Genomic DNA, 6987 nt, shown 5'->3' with positions numbered 1-6987 from the left:
GTTAATGCTTAGTTAAATAAACAACTTGATATTTGATGGGCCCACTAAGTATGTACCGTGTATCCTTGTATTCAGTTTCTATTCTTTCATTACCATCTTCAGATTTCTACAGTTGCTCAGGAATTGCCAAGTAGGGGAGCTTCCACTGCAGCTGTAATTGCCCATCAACTTTGTTTCTCACATAATTTTACCAGGATTCGATTTCTAATCTGCTGACTTTTTACAGAGTACACGATGGGATTCACTAGAGGGGGAACCAGAAGGAAGATACCAGCTATGGTGACCCTAATAACTGGAGAAGCATTTTTGGCAAAGTGGTGAAGGGCAGCCAAGGTGACAGTAGGCACGTAGAAGACGAGCACAGCACAGATGTGGGAGAGGCAAGTGTTGAGGACCTTGAGACTGCCTTTGTGTGAGGTGATGCTCAGAACATCTTTTAGGATTAGCATGTAAGATGCAGAAATGCACGACAAATATAATAAAGAAGTAAGAGCCATAAACAGTCTGAGGTTATATTGACCCTATTCTCAGTACAGGTCAGTTTCATAACACCCTGGTGGACACAGTAGGAGTGTGATAGAAGGCTTTTCTTACGAATTTCAGCCTCTTTACAATAAAGGGGGAAACAACGACAAACAAAAGCATAATGCTGTGAATACAAGGCCAACTTTAATGACTCTGGCCCTGCTCAGAATTGAGAAGTATCTCAGAGGGTTGTGGATGGCCATAAGGTGATCTATGGACATGATAAAAAGAACTGATGACTCCATAGCTGAGAATCTATGAATGAAAAACTCTTGGGCAAAACAGGCATCAGGGGAAGTTCCAGTGGCATTGAACAAGAAGATTCTCAGCATGGTAGGAGGAGAGGAGATGGATAATCCTAAATCAGAGAAGGCCAACAAGGAGAGGAAATAATACATGGGCTCATGCAGAGAGGTCTCTGTTTTTATTAGAAAGAGGATGGTACAGCTCCCCAGGATAGCAACAAGATGTATAAGGCAGATGGAGACAGAGACCCAAATGTGCACATGCTCCATCCCGGGGATCCCAATCAGGAAGAAGGCAGAGATTTCCCCTTCAGAAATGTTAAAGATGGACATTGCAGGAGTATAAAGGAATCACAATGTGGATCTTGCAAAGGCCTTCCTGCAATGGAAGAAATAGATTAGTTCAAATGTACATGCTTCAGTCAACTGCTTGGTACAAATCTTGGGACTTCAGCTATTTTCCTGTAATTTACAGTATGAAGATAATATTTCATAATATGTAAATAGAAATAGTATCAGGACCCATACATATAAGTAGGATATCAAGAGAAACATAAACAAGTAACCACCAACAGTTAGCTATAATCTTTTTCCCCCTTAGATTTAGCATACATAAAAGAAGCAGTAAATTTCACAAGGTCTATTTCCTATACCATTGATTTTTAGATAGTGATGGCCTTTAGCTGGAACAATGTATGGATAAATATAGGATCATAGAGCGCATGACTTACCACAATTGCATTGCATTTGTAGTTGCTGAAGAATATTTAACTTTAAGAAACAGGATTCTTTAAAAAAGAAAATAGGGCTAGGACAACTGGATATCCACACCCCAAATAATGACATTAGACCCCTATTTCACACCTTATACAAAAATTCTCTTAAAATATATCATAGGCATAAGTTCAAGAGCTAAAGCATTAAAGGTATTAGAAGGAAACATAGATAATGAATTTTTGTGACCTGGGATTAAACAATGTACATGACATCAAAGGCACAAACAGAAAGCTAAATATGAAATTCATTACATAAATATGCAAATATGTAAAAAACAATTCATCAACGTTAAGAAATATTCAAATGACATCAACAAGAAAGTGAGAAAATCAACCCACAGAATAAAAATGTTTGCAAATAATATATCTGGACTTGTATACAAAATATATGAAGGACTATTACAACTCTACAATGAAGATAAGAAGATCCCTTAATATCATTAGTCATTAGGAAAATGCAAGTCAAAATCAAATCAGATAGCGATTCATGTACACAGATGAACTAAAATAAAAAAGACAATTTTAACTGCTGACAAGAATGTGGAGAAAGTTAAAAGTGTTGTTGGCTACTTGGTCATGTCTGACTCTGCGCAACCCCGTGGACTATAGCCTGCCAGGCTCCTCTGTCCATGGAGTTCTCCAAGCAAGAATACTGGTGTGGGTTGCCATTCTCTTCTCCAGGAGCTCTTCCCGACCCAGGGATCAAACCCGGGTCTCCCACATTGCAAGCAGTTTCTTCACTGCCTAAGCCATGATTCCTCTCAGAAAGTTGAACTCTCCTACATTTCTAGAAGGATTTTAAAATGCTTCACCAACTTTGGAAATCATTTTAACAGTTTTTGAATGTTATGATATAACAACAGTATCTCAATGGAGCTGTTAATATAATAAAATGAAACTACATCCCAAATACTTACCTTAATGTTTCTTATATAACATACTAAAATATGGACTCTTTTTTTTTCCCTCTTACCAAGAAAACCTACTCGGAACACTTGATGCAGCTTTTGAATAGCTGAATATGGCGTACATTTGTCTGACTGCTACCCAGGAAATTTTGAGGATAACTGAAATGGCTAGCTAGCCTCTTTAGGCTAAAAGGCACATGGATTTAGGTACCAAATGTGGAGTAAAATATAGGAGTGCCAACTTGGGGCCATTTTAAAAGAGATCCTGTCCAAGCAATGAGGATATGAGAGGAGGACTAAAAGAGAAGCACAGGTCACAGGAGGGCAGCACTGAAAACACTCAGCAGGGAAATCAACGAAGACTGAACAGCTACCCCAAAGAGAAATAAGGAGCTTCAAACACCTACAAAACCTGAAAAGCCCAAAGCTACTCTATGACAAGACTAGTCAAAGAGTTTCATGGCTCCACTGATTTTATGAATCAGCTACATAAAAATAATTTAAAGTTATAGCAGCACCACAGTTAATATTTTATATTTGTTTGATTGTATTTACTGTCAAAATGCTAAATACAATGTGTTCCATAATCACTGTTAAGAGAAAGTGAAAGTGAAGTCGCTCAGTCATGTCCGACTCTTTGCGACCCCATGGACTGTAGCCTATCAGGCTCCTCCGTCCACGGGATTTTCCAGGCAAGAGTGCTGGAGTGGATTGCCATTTCCTTCTCCCGGGGATCTTCCTGACCCAGGAATCAAACCCGGGTCTCCTGTGTTGCAGGCAGACGCTTAACTGTCTGAGCCACCAGGAAAGCCCATTGTTAAGGGGGTCACAAAAGGAAACTTAAAATTCATATTCAAACTATAGAATAGTCCTTATGATATGGCAAGGGCATTACCATTCTAGATCAAGAGAAATGTTACTTTTCCTGAAATGAATTGTTGAATTCCAGTAGGAAAATATGTAATGTGAATATTTTTATCATGTAGTGAACATAAGCAGATAAAGTATGAAATTAATCATTCATAATAGTGATCACAGTGTAATTCTGGCCACAAAAGGACATTAATTACCATCCTCCTCCCTCTCTGTGCTCAACTTCCCTGATTATGTTCCAGCTACCTTTTAATTTCTGCAATACTATGCTTTTTCAAGTCTCTTCCTTTTGCAAACAGTAAAAATGCTCTCCTTTGCCTTGACTTTTCTTTGTTCAAATGCTTGGTTAGTTATGATGTCCTTTGCCATCCTTTTCTGAGACTTCTGTACACCTACCATTTAAAATAAACTGGAAGCAGTGACAGGTTTTATTTTCTTGAGCTCCTAAAACACTGCAGATGGTGACTGTAGCCACAAAATTAAAAGATGCTTGCTCCTTGAAAGGAAAGCTATGGCAAATCTAGACAGCATATTAAAAAAGCAGAGACATCACTTCGAAGGAAATGGTTCATATAATCAAAGCTATAATTTTTCCAGTAGTCATGTATGGATGTGAGAGTTGGACCGTAAAGAAGACTGAGTGCTAAAGAATTGATGCTTTCAAATTGTGGTGCTGGAGAAGACTCTTGAAAGTCCCTTGGACTGCAAGGAGATCAAATCAGTCAATCCTAAAAATCAACCTTGAATATTCTTTGGAAAGACTGATGCTGAAGCTGAAGCTCCAATTCTTTGGCAACTTGATGCAAAGAGCTGACTCACTGGAAAAGACCCTGATGCTGGGAAAGTTTGAAGGCAAAAGGAGAAGGGGGTGGCAGAAGATGAGGTGTTTAGATAGCATCATCCAATCAGTGGACATGAACTTAGCAAACTCCAGGAGATAGTGATGGACAGAGGAGCCTGGCATGCTGCAGTTCATGGGGTTGCAAAGAGTCTGAGATAACTTAGTGACTGAACAATAACAATGGCAAAAAAAAAAAAAAAAAAAATCTCCCAGTAGTCACTCTTGCCTTCTCACTGATGTTCACTGCAAACTCAGTGGTCTCACATATCTGCATCCAGAAACAATGCATAGTAATGTGTAAGTTGATAACTACCATTTAAAAACGTGTCACCCAAGAGTCAAGTCTGAGTACCTGGCTTTGAATTTCTTTCTGTGTTCAGTCAGTGATTCTGGCCGAGATTTGTTTAACTCTGGCCTTCTACTGTGCATTTACAGAATTGTTGGACTTCTCAGAAGATCAGGGTAATGCCATTCATTTCTAATTACTTAGTGACTATAATCAGTCAAATACTATGTAAATTATTTTGCTTGAGATAGTACAAAGGCATGTGGTAGCTATGAACATCAGAGAACTTAGAGTAAGTTGTTAAGTCTTTGGACCCACATGTCTGCGTAAAGGGGAAATGGAGGTGGCAAGCAATCACCAGAATGTCACTGCTTTGTAGTCAGAACCATTTATCCAGAGCTGCAGAATCTAGTCCTGCCTCTCTGGTGCTTTCTGTTTTTTTTTTTTTTTTAATTTTAATTTTTACTTTATTTTGCTTTACAATACTGTATTGGCTTTTCCATACATTGACATGAATCAGCCATGGGTGTACATGAGTTCCCAATCCTGAACCCCCCTCCCCCCTCCCACCCCATATCATCTCTCTGGATCATCCCCATGCACCAGCCCCAAGCATCCTGTATCTTGTATTGAACATAGACTGGTGATTCATTTCTTACATGATAGTATACATGTTTCAATGCCATTTTCCCAAATCATCCCACCCTCTCCCTCTCCCACAGGGTCCAAAAGTCCATTCTATACATCTGTGTCTCTTTTGCTGTCTTGCATTCAGGGTTATCATTACCATCTTTCTGAATTCCATATATATGTGTTAGTATACTGTATTGGTGTTTTTCTTTCTGGCTTACTTCATTGTGTATAATCGGCTCCAGTTTCATCCACCTCATTAGAACTGATTCAAATGTATTCTTTTTAATGGCTGAGTAATACTCCATTGTGTATATGTACCACAGCTTTCTTATCCATTCATCTGCTGATGGATATCTAGGTTGTTTCCATGTCCTGGCTATTATAAACAGTGCTGCGATGAACATTGGGGTACAGGTGTCTCTTTCATTTCTGGTTTCCTCAGTGTGTATGCCCAGCAGTGGGATTGCTGGGTCATAAGGCAGTTCTATTTGCAATTTTTAAAGAAATCTCCACACTGTTCTCCATAGTGGCTGTACTAGTTTGCATTCCCACCAACAGTGTAAGAGAGTTCCCTTTTCTCCACACCCTCTCCAGCATTTATTGCTTGTAGACTTTTGGATTGCTGCCGTTCTGACTGGTGTGAAATGGTACCTCATTGTGGTTTTTATTTGCATTTCTCTGATAATGAGTGATGTTGAGCATCTTTTCATGTGTTTGTTAGCCATCCGTATGTCTTCTTACACCTTATCTTAGACAAAGGAGGCAAGAATATACAATGGAGTAAAGACAATCTCTTTAACAAGTGGTGCTGGGAAAACTGGTCAACCACTTGTAAAAGAATGAAACTAGATCACTTTCTAACACCGCACACAAAAATAAACTTAAAATGGATTAAAGATCTAAACATAAGACCAGAAACTATAAAACTCCTAGAGGAGAACATAGGCAAAACACTCTACGATATAAATCATAGCAGGATCCTCTATGATCCACCTCCCAGAATACTGGAAATAAAAGCAAAAATAAACAAATGGGATCCAGTTAAAATTAAAAGCTTCTGCACAACAAAGGAAGCTATAAGCAAGGTGAAAAGACAGCCTCCCTGGTGCTTTCTTATTGACCAAGAATACTTTGGGGATTGCAGATCAGCAGGCCACACTCAGAGAAAAAGAAAACTCCCTGTAGGTGAATCTCAGTGGGACTGGAACCAAGGCGAGTCATCCAACCTCTTGTAGGAATAATTAATTCATTGAGGAAAACATCTCCTAAGCCTCCTCGGATCCCTCTGGCAGAATGAATGTTCCTCTTTACTTTGATTGACAGCATCATGTAAATAACCTTAGAGTAGTTTCAAAGTATATGATAACCATGCCTTCTAAGTGAAGTAAGTCAGAAAGAGAAAGACAAATAACATATCACTTGTATGCAGAATCTAAAATATGACACAAATGAACTTGAAATAGACTCACAGACATAGAGAACAGACTTGTGATTGCCAAGAGGGAGAGGTGAGGTGGTAGGGGAAGGAAGGATTGTGAGTCTGGGGTTAGCAAACGCAACATATTATATATATCCAATGGATAAACTAGACAGTCCTACTGTATAGCACAGGGGACTACATTGACTATCCTGTGATAAACCATAATGGAAGATGAAAAAGAATATACATGTTTATAATCGAACCACTTTGTGGTGCAGCAGAGAGTAACACAACATTGTATATCAACTATCTTCAGTAAAAATTTTAAAAAAGAAAATATAAGTGTATGCATGTCTTTAAGTGTCTGTCTCCTCCACTAGAATTTAATCTCGTGAAGTTATATGTCTTCTAGAAATGCAGAAGGCCTTGAAACTTTAATTTTCATCCAGCGTCTTCAAGGGCAGTTTTCAACCTGGGATG

The 6987-nt window shown here is 38.8% G+C and overlaps 1 pseudogene; it reads right to left on the bottom strand.

Annotated features, from left to right (window-relative positions):
- Positions 1 to 164: 164 nt before the first annotated feature.
- LOC138093094 (olfactory receptor 51A7-like) lies at positions 165 to 1103 on the bottom strand (annotated as a pseudogene).
- Positions 1104 to 6987: the final 5884 nt, after the last annotated feature.

This window comes from Capricornis sumatraensis, chromosome 16, assembly GCF_032405125.1.
Source record: "Capricornis sumatraensis isolate serow.1 chromosome 16, serow.2, whole genome shotgun sequence".
Classification (NCBI taxonomy): domain Eukaryota; kingdom Metazoa; phylum Chordata; class Mammalia; order Artiodactyla; family Bovidae; genus Capricornis; species Capricornis sumatraensis.
Note: the sequence above shows the minus strand (reverse complement) of the source record. Positions and strands in the feature narration are given on the sequence as shown.